Source organism: Strix uralensis, chromosome 4 (genome assembly GCF_047716275.1).
Source record: "Strix uralensis isolate ZFMK-TIS-50842 chromosome 4, bStrUra1, whole genome shotgun sequence".
Taxonomy (NCBI): Eukaryota; Metazoa; Chordata; class Aves; order Strigiformes; family Strigidae; genus Strix; species Strix uralensis.
In genome coordinates, this window is record NC_133975.1 from 34237053 (window position 1) to 34249416 (window position 12364).

Sequence of the window (12364 nt, forward strand, 5' to 3'; positions counted from 1 at the left end):
TACAGGGCAAGCAGGGAAGTTACCAGTCCAATACAACAACAAAAAAAAGCCCACTCAATACTTCTCTTGCTAAAGTAATCGCTAAAGTTGCAATACCTCTTTCAGTAGAGGCAGCTTCTAGCAAGACTTCAGAAGGTCTAATGATACAGCCTCCTCATCTAGGAAACTGAAGACAGCTGCTATTCAATTATCACCTTACAATTAAGCTATTAAATTTAAGCACAAGCTCAGGCTGGCTGAAATTTAGAACCAGATCTACCAACATCTTAAGTGTTGAGGTGCAGCACTATTAGAGCAGAGAAGCACAAATAAATACTAGTTATGCCCAATGCAACCATTATGAAACCTGTGAGAAATCTGTGACACAAATTACTTGCTTTATGGTATTTGACATAGGAGCCCATTTGCTGAGCAGCAAGATACTTCATTACATGAAATCCACAGCACACAAAACCAAATAAGTTCTGGCAAGAAAAGAAAGGTAACCATGAGTCCTAACCACATACAGAAACTGCTCAGGTATCTTGATGTGTGTTTGCGTAATAAGGCAGAAGCAAACTTTTACCGTGAGCAGTGTACATAATGAAGTGGATGACCGAGAGCCTTTATAATCTCTTGAGAAAACTGTCAAGCTCATGAGGTTTGTACTACTTGGTATAAGAACATTAAGGAGCTACAAAGGACAAAGAAACCTTAGGTGAAGCAGTGTTCTGCACAACTCCAAATGAGTATCAGAAGAGGCTATTCATTAGATGAGTTGGTGCAGAGCAAGAACATTTATTCTGCAACTACAGATTGAAGCACACTAAAATAAGTGAGCTTCTAATTGCTTGGCAAGCCTCTGCCATCCTTCTAGGCAGATACTGCGAGCGCAAATGCCTAAAGGCATCCAGCTGCCCAAGGCCACCAACCCATGCTGACTGCAGAACCAGCCATTATTATCTCCTGGCATCAAGGCTCTGGCTGATTATATTACTACAGTAGGAGACAACACCCAGACAGTTCAGTTTCATAATACTCAACTGTAACAATTCCTGAACAGGTCCTATGAACTGTTTAGGAACATGAAACAAAGCAGAGGAAACACAGACACACTACAGGGGACACGTGTAGCTTTGAGACACTTTTATACTGAGACACAAGTAAGGACACAACCAGACCAAAATGTCTGTGAGGAATTCCCTTTGTTTAAGTAAAGCTTCCAAACGAAGATACAAACTTGACAAAAGTCTGATTACCTGCAACCAAGCATCAAATAATATGACCCTCACTGCATCCAAAAGAGTGCGTGGTAAGTATTCCATTATGTGAGGGAAGACTACTTCCCAGAAGGACAGTACTGGCAACAAATTCATTGTTGCTGCATGTTATGTGATAACACATGCTGTTCTATGAACTTTGAATCATATCAGCAGCTTCTCTTCCAGTACTTTCATGCTGTTGATGGCAGCTGCTCATAATAGAGACCTGAAAAGGATGAGATTTCACAGGCAATAAAAACAGTCCATGCTTCACAATGCTTGAAAAATAAAAAAGTGCCATTAAGCCTAGCTTGTATCACTAAATGAGCAGTAAATCAAATATACCAAATAGCATTCTCTTTAGCAGTATAGTTTAGCTCCTGCAAACCTACACCTCAAGTACAACTGAGGTGATATGGACACCATATGGACTTTCCAGTTACAAATATCTGGTAGAGAACATATCTGAAATAGGGAGTTGTCCAGATAGTACTAGCATCAAGAAACACCAAATTTCTACAGACATCTCCTAGATACCTACAATGCAATAAAACTATAGAGTCAGCATTAAAGGTGCCTTGCAGAGGCAAAACTGGCAGACAAGCCATTCAATTAGGTAGCATTGCAACAGTGGAATATTGCAATCAATAGGCTTCCCAAGATTAGATAGTAGTCAAGCACAGAGTAATGGTTTTAAGATCCTTGACTACTGATGGGTGGAAAGCAATAACCAGTGCACAAATCAGATGAGAGTGCTGCAACAGACAGGGCCTGCATACAGTGCCAAGAACCACTAGGCCAGTACATCCAGAAGCGGCCTGCATCAAACAGCCATAAACAAACAGTATCAAAGGTGAGGTTTATGCTGTCATGCAGCACTGTTGAGACAGTGGAGACAGCATCAGTGGGAAACTCTTCACATGCTTTGACAGCGTCAAAGAATCTGCAGGACCATCAACAGCTTCAGCTATGAGTCAGAAATAACCATGTACAGGACTGAATGACTGATGTCCAAAAGGTAGAAAGGAGCAGTTGAATACAAGCAGTCCTTTTCCTCTTTTTCTTCTCCTCAAAGCAATGACCAGCGGGAGGGGGAGGGGGGGGCGGGGAGGCAAAAAGAGCCATACAGTTACGCAGAAATGGTTTGAACACCAGCGCATTTGCAAAATCAAAAGCTGCCAAGCCTCTCGGAGGGAATCATGAAGTCCACATTCAGAGATGGACAAAGCACCACCCAATTTCAACCAACATATCTAAAAAAAAAAAAAAAAGGACAGGACAGGACAGGAACACCTGTAGCAAATTGCAATGAGCCTTACACCAAGAACTGCACCATGGCATTAAAGACAACAGGGGAGGCTTTCTCAGGAATGTCAAACTCAGCTGTCCAATCTCTGCAAAAGATTTTCTAACAAGCCAGATTAGATCTTTGTGCTGAATAACAGTATGAGAGGATAATTTCAGTGCTAATTTCTTAGACCAGCTGACCAAGATCACTATTTTGGTTCAATGTTGTGTGTAATGGGTACTCCCAGGACTAAGATAGAAGATCATTAACAACAGTTTGTTTTTGCATTCCACAAAGTGGAAACCCTAATACTGCATACATCTTGCTCCAAGAATTAGTTGTTCAAACAACCTGTCCTTTCACCCTAGTGGGTTTTGAGTTTTAGTGTGTTTAATTATCAGCTCCTCCACCAACACAAGTCAGCTTTCAGACAGATCTGGGCCAACAAACTAAGACAGAACAGTTCATCTTTGATCATATTATAATCTTCCAAGAAACTGGAGTAAACTGATTTAATTGACAGAATAGGACTCAGAAAAAGCTGTGTTTTCTGAAAAGTGTGACTTTTGGGTTTGCTAATCCCAAAAAGCACTATTCAAGTATGAACAGAACCAGTGCAAATCAGCAAAAGTTTTATCAACTGTTTAAATAAAGCTGTCAGGAAAGTTCATGCTTTGTGACAGGTAAAACTCCATCAAAAGAAGAGTTTAATCTCCAAGTGACATCACTGCAAATGATATGATACTCCAAACAGCACTGTCTGTGGCAGAGAGGAGTATTAAAAGTCTTCCAAACCAAATTTCAACTTATTCTTCAATTTTTCTTGAAAGAACATCACAGAAATTCAAGAACAGGACAGCATCCTGGTACTGTCAAAGAAAGTTTTATATTGATTAAGAATTGTAATGGTGATTTAGTGTTTTAATGTTGATATAAATAATCCTAACATTGGGAAGCATACTGCATATTGGGTTTGTTTATGGATCAACATCTCCCAAAAGGAACACCTACTCCCGTTACTGCCAAAAGTTCATGGTGAAGGAGTTTGCCATAATCTGTATTTTTAACCAAGCAACTTAAAGGCCAAGACAGACACAAGGAAACTACCAGTATGGAATACTGCAGCTACAGACAAGTGACCCTAAGTAACACAGAATTCAAGACACTGAAACTAATAAAAGAAGGAGGAGAAGAAAAAAAAGAAACACCAAACCCAAAGAGTTTCCTTCTTTCATTCCTTGAAGGTCTCTATGCATTTCATCTGAAAGAGTCCAGTACCAAAACCCAAAACTGGGTACAACTGTCAACTGACTTCTGTAGCACCCCTTGCCTATAACCCCCATAGTGGCTCATCAGTCATCCCAGTTGAACTTATTTCTTTGAACAAAAGTTATTTGCTAGAATATCCAAAACAGGTTACAGAACACCCATCCACTGAAATTTTGAAGACTCAGTTGGACCCTACCATGGCTGAACTGATCTAGGACAGGCAGTAGTCCTGCTTTAATCTGGAGGCTGGAAAAAGTGACCTCCAAAGGTACCTGCCAGCCAATTTGTAATTCTGGAAATTAAAACATTTTTTGAAGAGAAATGAAAACTCAGGGAAAGTATTCTGCAATCACTTCCCGACTTCTCTTTTAAAGTCACACCACTGGTATTTCAAATATCTCTAGTAATCACACTAAATAAAATATTTCACTACCACTAAAACATTTCAATCATGTATTAAGAGCAAGCACCTCAAACGTCATCCAAGAACTCATGACTCTTGCAGACTAGGTATTAACAGGATATGCATAAACCAGCATCAGCAGCATCTTTCATTTATACCTCCAGTTTAAAAGCGGTCTCACATCACGGTCTTGAAATACTACCTTACCTTTAGCTTTTTCAAGAGTAATCATGTTTGACTCATTAGGAGCATGGAGTAAAACACCAAGTAAAATAAAAAACGTACATCATATGTTTATTGCGAGAATGGGCACACAAACCATAGGTGATGTGACACATTCATAGCCTTCCTTGTTTCACGGCAACTTATTTACCAGCCCATACTCTTTACCACAACTCTATCAGACTGCCCGTTGGCACACACATCCTTAGTTCTCAAGCCATCCTGCAATGATGGGGCAGCAAAATCCTCCTATTTTAGAAATTCCTCAGACAAGATTATTCAGTCTGCTACAATTCAACAAGAGACATGACCAGTCAGCATCTCTCTCCAGTAGCCACAGCTACAACTCCCACAGGAGATGAATGGAGGCAAATCAAGTCTGTAATAATACCAGCACCAAATACTCACATCCATCCAAGAGTACAGAATCACAGAATCATCTAGGTTGGAAAAGACCTTGAAGATCATCCAGTTCAACCATCAACCCAGCATTAACAGTTCCCAACTACACCATATCCCTAAGAGCTATGTCGACACTACTCTTAAACACCTCCAGGGATGGGGACTCCACCACCTCCCTGGGTAGCCCCTTCCAACACCTAACAACCCGTTCTGTAAAGAAATGCTTCCTAATATCCAGTCTAAACCTTCCCTGGTGCAACTTGAGGCCATTCCCTCTTGTCCTATCGCTTGCTACTTGGTTAAAGAGACTCATCCCCAGCTCTCTGCAACCTCCTTTCAGGTAGTTGTAGAGAGCAATGAGGTCTCCCCTCAGCCTCCTCTTCTCCAGACTCTCCCTCAGCTGCTCCTCGTACGACATGTGCTCCAGACCCTTCACCAGCTTCGTTGCCCTTCTTTGGACACGCTCGAGTAATTCAATGTCCTTTTTGTAGTGAGGGGCCCAAAACTGAACACAGTAATCGAGGTGCGGCCTCACCAGTGCCGAGTACAGGGGTAAGATCACTTCCCTGTCCCTGCTGGCCACGCTATTTCTGATACAAGCCAGGATACCATTGGCCTTCTTGGCCACCTGGGCACGCTGCTGGCTCATGTTCAGCCGGCTGTCAATCAACACCCCCAGGTCCCTCTCTGACTGGCAGCTCTCCAGCCACTCCTCCCCAAGCCTGTAGCTCTGCTGGGGGTTGTTGTGGCCCAAGTGCAGCACCCGGCATTTGGCCTTATTGAAACTCCTACAGTTGGCCTTAGCCCATCGCTCCAGCCTGTCCAGATCCGTCTGCAGAGCCTCCCTACCCTCGAGCAGATCAACACGCCCACCCAGCTTGGTGTCATCTGCAAACTTACTGAGGGTGCACTCAATCCCCTCGTCCAGATCATCAATAAAGATGTTAAACAGGAGTGGCCCCAAAACCGAGCCCTGGGGGACACCACTCATGACCGGCCACCAACTGGATTTAACTCTGTTCACCACAACTCTTTGGGCCCGGCCATCCAGTCAGTTCTTTACCCAGCAAAATCTGTGCCCATTCAAGCCACAAGCAGCCAGTTTCACCAGGAGAATGCTGTGGGAAATGGTGTCAAAGGCCTTACTAAAGTCAAGGTAGACAACATCCACAGCCTTTCCTTCATCCAATAAGCGGGTCGCCCTGTCATAGAAGGAGATCAGGTTTGTCAAGCAGGACCTGCCTTTCATAAACCCATGCTGACTGGGCCTGATCATCTGGTTGTCCCACATGTCTTGTGTGATGGTACTCAGGATGAGCTGCTCCATCAGCTTCCCAGGCACCGAAGTCAAGCTGACAGGCCTGTAATTTCCCAGATCATCCTTCTGACCCTTCTTATAGATGGGCATCACATTGGCCAATTTCCAATCTGTCGGGACCTCCCCGGTCAGCCAGGACTGCTGGTAAATGATGGAAAGCGGCTTGGTGAGCACCCCAGCCAGCTCCTTCAGCACCCCTGCGTGTATGCCATCCAGTCTCATAGACTTGTGTATGTCTATGTGATGCAGTAGGTCACTGATTATCTCCTCCTGGATTTGGGGGGGTCGTTCTCCCAGTCTCTGTCTTCTGGCTGAGGAGGCTGGATTCCCTCAGTACAACTAGTCTTGTTATTAAAGACTGAGGCAAAGATGGCATTAAGCACCTCAGCCTTTTCCTCATCACTTGTTACCATGTTTCCTCCCTCATTGAGCAGGGGATGGATACTCTCCCTGGTCTTGCTGTTGACATACTTATAGAAACATTTCTTGTTGTCCTTGATTGCTGAAGCCAGATTAATTTCCAGCTGGGCTTTAGACCTCCTAATTTCCACCCTGCATAGCCTCACAGCATCTTGGTAATCATTGTGAGTGGCTAGCCCCTTCTTTCAAAGGCCGTAAACTCTCCTTTTCTACCTGAGTTGCAGCCAAAGCTCCCTGTTCAGCCAGGGTGGTCTTCTCTGGTGCCGGCTTCTCTTACGGCACCTGGGGACCGCCTGCTCCTGTGCCATTAAGACTCTTCTTAAAGAGTGCCCAGCCTTCCTGGACCCCTATACCCTTCAGGACCATCTCCCAAGGGATTCTGTCAAGCAGGTGCCTAAACAAGACCAAGTCAGCCCTTTGGAATTGCAGGATGTCAGTTCTGCTTCCCCCTCTCCTGGCCTCTCTAAGAAGAGAGAACTCTATTATTTCATGATCGCTGTGCCCTAGTCGGCCTCCAACTGCCACATCATCCACCAGTTCTTCTCTGTTCACAAAGAGGAGGTCCAGCAGGGCACCTTCTCTGGTTGGTTCACTCACCAGCTGCGTCAGGAAGTTATCTCCCACACATTCCAGGAATCTCCAGGACTGGTCCCGCTCTGCTGTGTTGTATGTCCAGCAGATGTCTGGGAAGTTCAAGTCTCCCACAAGAACAAGGGCAAGCGATCGTGAGATTTCTCCTAAGTACCTATAGAATATTTCATCCACCCCTCTGTCCTGGTTGGGTGGCCTATATTAGACTCCTACTACAACATCTGCCCTGTTGGCCTTCCCCCTGATTCTAACGCAAAGACACTCCACCCTGTCTTCACTATACTTGTGCTCGAAGCAATCACACTCATTCAGGAGTACAATGACTAAAAGCAATTCTTTTCTGCCCAGTTGCATAGATTTACAGCTGATGTCACAAAGGAAAAAGGAGCACCATTTCACAGGCCACTCCATCCAGACCTCACAGATACCAGCTGATGCCATCAAACTAAACTAACAAGTCCAGGACACACTATACATTGCCAGGAGATCAACGGGAAAACAGAGTTACTTAAATAACTACAAACATGTTTTTCATAGTAATGAAAATTCCTCCTTCAATAACCCTGTTTTAGCTTGAAAAAGGCCTGTCCACCTTCTTCACTGACATAAATGGGGCAAACAGCAGGGAAACTGTCTCTGGAAGCAATGTTTTCTTGTTTCTTCTTGTTAGAGACTATATACAGAGTATACAGATAAAGGTATTAGAGGCAGTAGGAATAGCAGCCATTAGGAAAAAGTGCTACACCAAACACATTCAGATTGTTTTACACCACCTCAAGGACTCTGTTGTACAGCTGATGACCACTGTCACTCTGAGCAGAAAGACAACCACCACGTGCATGTTCAGTGGGGTCTGCAGTAGGGACCAGTTCATCAAAACCCAGTGTGAGTTATATCTCAACTCCCACTGCTCTGAGTGCACTAGTTTCATTTCCCCACAGAATTCCCATATTGCACAGTAACATATATCCACATTTATATTAAATGCAAAAATGAGCTAGTGTCCATTTTTTAATAGATATTTAAGATTGCAAAAAGAAAAATAATTGTGAAACTTCTAAATATTTGAAGACTGAGAGCACACTGGCAACTTAGCATTTAGATTTCAGTAATCTGGAAGAGCTAAAATAAGTTTTATGGTAAAGTCAAACAAAATGACAGACCTAGGGCAACCATCTAAAGAGGAATGACAACAGAGACTGGAGAGTTGATACAAGCAGGCGATACACAGGTCGCATCACAGTCACCCGCTAATAGCGGCTTCGGTTCTTCCTGACACAAAAACTAAGCAGGGTACTAACTGAAGCAGTTTGAGGTAAGTAACTTAAGTGGAAAAGTGCTAGAATAATTAAGGATTAATGCAATTCTCCCAGGGGAAAGAAAAGTCAAGAAAATAAAACTGGAGTTAATACAGGTGCTAGGAATGGGGAAAAAAAGGAATATCATACTATCCAGTGGAAAGTTAAGTTGTGACATAACTTTTTGGTAGCGGAGAAAGCCCACTAATGTAGAAAATCGAAACTTATAATTAATATCGTTTTGTCACTTAGCAGACAAAGAAATTTATCAAACAGCACTAATTTTTTTTCAAATAATAAAATATATCTATCATAGCCAATGTACTCTGTGAAATAGTCTCCATGACAGAGAAAATAGGAAAGCAGAAAACAACTCTACCCATGCCTCTATCAGAGCAACTGCTGAGTCTAAAAACATCTTCATACATGAATTAGGAAGAGGAAAAAGCTCCACAGTGCAAGTACTCCCTCAACAAAAAACTAGGCTCTTATCATTCTCACTTTTATGTTTGCTTAAAAGAAACTGTACAACAGCCAGTTACACTTCACAAACACTGAAGAAGCACAAACTTGTTTCCCTTTCCACAAGAAATCAAGTAAAGCAGAATAAAAAGAGCATTAACCTTGTCCAGCTTTAACTCCAAACTACTGCACAGACTGAACATTCCACAAACTCACCAAGTAATCCTCTGAATTAATGGCATAAAGACAACTATAAAAGGACTTGATTTTCCCAATTAAACAGTAAATCAGGATATACTATGAAATTGAATGAAGAGAACAAAATGACCTAAATGGAGATAGGGACTTCGGGGCAGGTAATCACTTCAGTAGCTTCTGCTGGATCACACCACATGTGGCACTTTCACATAGGTATCTCTCAATATCAATAACTCATAATACAGCAGTGGCACACTTTAGCATCTAGTACAAATATGTGACATACCACATTTATATATATGCAAGGTATACATTTATACACGTATGAAATGCATATATATGTATAAAACCATATTTACGCTTTTATTTTTATATATATAAAAATCAGTCCCACACTACCAGCTGGCTAATCTGCATTCCCAGTTGCTATTACAAGCCTAAGGAATTATTTTGCTAGATTGTTGAGATCATTAGCTACCTGACATGTTAGATCTCAGCTCAATTCTAAGTCCTACAAGTTAAAAAAAAAAAAAAAGAGGCAAGCAAAAGCCTCCTTATAGTTGACATCATAACAATCCACCTCTGTGCAAGAATCTTGGCTCTTCCTAAAACAGAAACCCACTTCTGCCATACGTGACGGCAGACAAAAGTTTGAAACCACAAAATGCAAGAGTTAGAAACAGGAGTCTCAAATGCATTTAGAGTGTCATTACTCTGTCAAATCTTGACTTTGTCAAGGCCTTTACATTGCATTTTTGCAGACTTACTCTTACAGCTGAAATCAATACCTGAGAAGTAAAACACATGAGAACTGGGAACAGTTATGCATCCAACAGTAAAGCTTGCTATTTATTGAATCTAAATTGCTCAGAAAGATACCATGAAACCTGTTGTGTCAGCTACTAAAAGTTTCACATTTGTTCAAATATTTTCAAGTTATAGAATCTTTACACACAGAATCATGCTTACTCTGGATGGAAAATTATGCCAGGTAAAGTTTTACCATGAGAATTATCAGATTATTATCACTATTTCAGTCACTGTTCTGAAGCAGACTGATCTCAGCCAGAAATCTGAACTCTGCAATAGTTTAAAAGTGACTATATAAATTTTAAATACAGCCTTGTTACCACATGTACAATTATGCCCCATAAAAAGAGAGCTCAAAAAGCAACCTATTGCTCACCCATGATAATTAGCATTAGGCGAACTAAATTAGCCCCAGTGGCTGGTATGGAGTCACGCGAGCCAGCCGCTACAATGCATCTCAGTGGTTCCACAGGAGCATGTGCAAGTCACAAAGAATAAACATTTTAATACCTGTCCTATTTAGTAATCCAGACAGTGAACTCCATCATGTTGGTCACCACCATCCACTCCGAAAATTTCAGTAATATATATAAAGCAGGTTAAAGCTTTTCTGCTCCCAAAAAAGTAAGTTGCATTACATGAAAAGCTTATCTCTTCTCACTTTAGAGAGAGAACTATTGCTGTGTATTGAGTTCATTTAGAAAAAGGGGAAGAAAACTATTAACCATGAATATATCTATTCAATAGTGTAGGTATCATCTGGTTTGCTAGACTTAGTATTAAAGTATTTTACATTTATAGCTACTTTAGACTGTTACCAACCTTACAATGTATAGACAATGACCAATAACGATTTATTTTATCTGCTTAAATGGAAGTCTTGTATCTGCCACAGCATGAGACTTCAGCTTTTAGATAACCCCCCTGGTGTGTTTAACCAGTTGCACTGTCCATGATATCACCAGCATAAAACAAAAACCCCACCAAAGCACAGCCTTAGTCCTGGTGGCAGATTGTCAGAGCTGTGTCTGAAGCTAGAACCTACATATCCCTGAAGAGAGATGGGATGCTCTGTTCTCTGCTTCCATCACAAAGTTAAAAAACAGGGGGTGGGAGCTGCTTAGGTTGTTTTGAGGGAGATGTTTGCTGGGGCTTTTTTTGTTTTGCTTTATTTTAAACATCTGCACTCTGGCCTTGGAACAATGGTATCAAGTTTAAACTCCATGTCCTTTTCAAACACTGTCTCTCCTGCCCGTGCCAACCTTGAGTGGTATAAATAGCTGCAAGCGGAGGAGCGAACACGGAAGATACTCTTGTAAAATCTCAGGAGCGTTCGTGCTCTTACTGCAGGACCGGAGCAGTCCGGGTGCATGAGAGGAAGCTCTATCAGATTTTAAACGTTTCAAACACCATGTCAGCATTCAACTAACTAAAAAGCTACGCCAGCAGTGTACAATTTCCGCATCTTTAAACACAAAAAAAAAAAAAAAAAAACCGAAAAACAACCCAAACACACCACCAACGCCCGCTGAAGTTTCGGCTCCTCAGCCCAGGGGAAGGGCCCCTCGGCGCGGCCCTCGCTGCAGCTGCACCTGTGCCCTCCCCGAGGCCGTGCCCCGCCGTCCCTCCTCGCCGGCGCACACGGGAGCGCGGCGGGCGGCCGAGCGCCGAGAAGAAAAGAGAAGAGACAGTACGAGCAGCCCCGAGCGGCGGCCGCCCCCAGGCCGCGGCAGTGACCCACTTCCCCGGCCACGCACCGCCGCGCCCTGGCAGCCCCGGCCCCGTTATCCGGCCGCCCCCGCGCACCGCCCCGGGAAGCCCGCGCTGGGGTACGAAGAGGGGGAACGGGACGGGGCGGGGGAGGACAACGACCGAGACTTTTTTTAAAACAAATCGGTACTTACGCCGGCGCTTAGACGCCGCCCCTCACTTGCGGCTGGGTTACGCAGAAAGAAACTGCCCCGAACCGCCGCTCCGCACCGCGCCGGTCGCCGGCACCGCGGTCCCCTCCGCCCCCGCGGAGGCCCCGGCAGCGCCGCCTCCGCGCCCAGCCCACGCGCCCGCCCGCTCCCCGCGAGCACCGGGCAGCCCACAGCACCCGCGCCAGCGTGCGCGGGCGCCCCAGTCCCCCCCCCGCCCCGGCGGCTCCGCGCCCCCTCCGTGACCGGCCCGGACCGTCCCGTCCCGAGCGAGGCGCCGCAACCGCGCTCCGGCCGCACCTGCCCCACAGCGGGCCCCGCGCTCCGCTCTCCTCACCTGGCGCCGGGCCGCGGGGCTGGGCCGCCCCTGGGCGGTGCTTTTGTCGGCGGGGGCGCGGGGGCTGCTGCCCGCCCTGGGGGGGGCCCGGGCGCGCTGCGGTGGGCGGTGCGGGAGGCGCAGGTAGCCAAGCGGGGGAACTGGGTCAGCGACTAAAAATACCGCGGGGGAGCGAGGAAAAGGATC

The 12364-nt window shown here is 44.5% G+C and overlaps 1 protein-coding gene across 2 annotated transcripts in view; it reads right to left on the bottom strand.

Annotated features, from left to right (window-relative positions):
• Nucleotides 1-11857, bottom strand: part of MTUS1 (microtubule associated scaffold protein 1) — a 129230-nt gene extending 117373 nt beyond the window's left edge. Inside the window, exon 1 of one of the 2 annotated variants that reach the window (XR_012628683.1) lies at nt 11827-11857. The gene's annotated coding sequence lies outside the window, so the exon portion shown is untranslated. The remainder of the gene's footprint in view (nt 1-11826) is intronic. The other variant, XM_074866300.1, reaches the window with a different exon arrangement.
• Nucleotides 11858-12364: the final 507 nt, after the last annotated feature.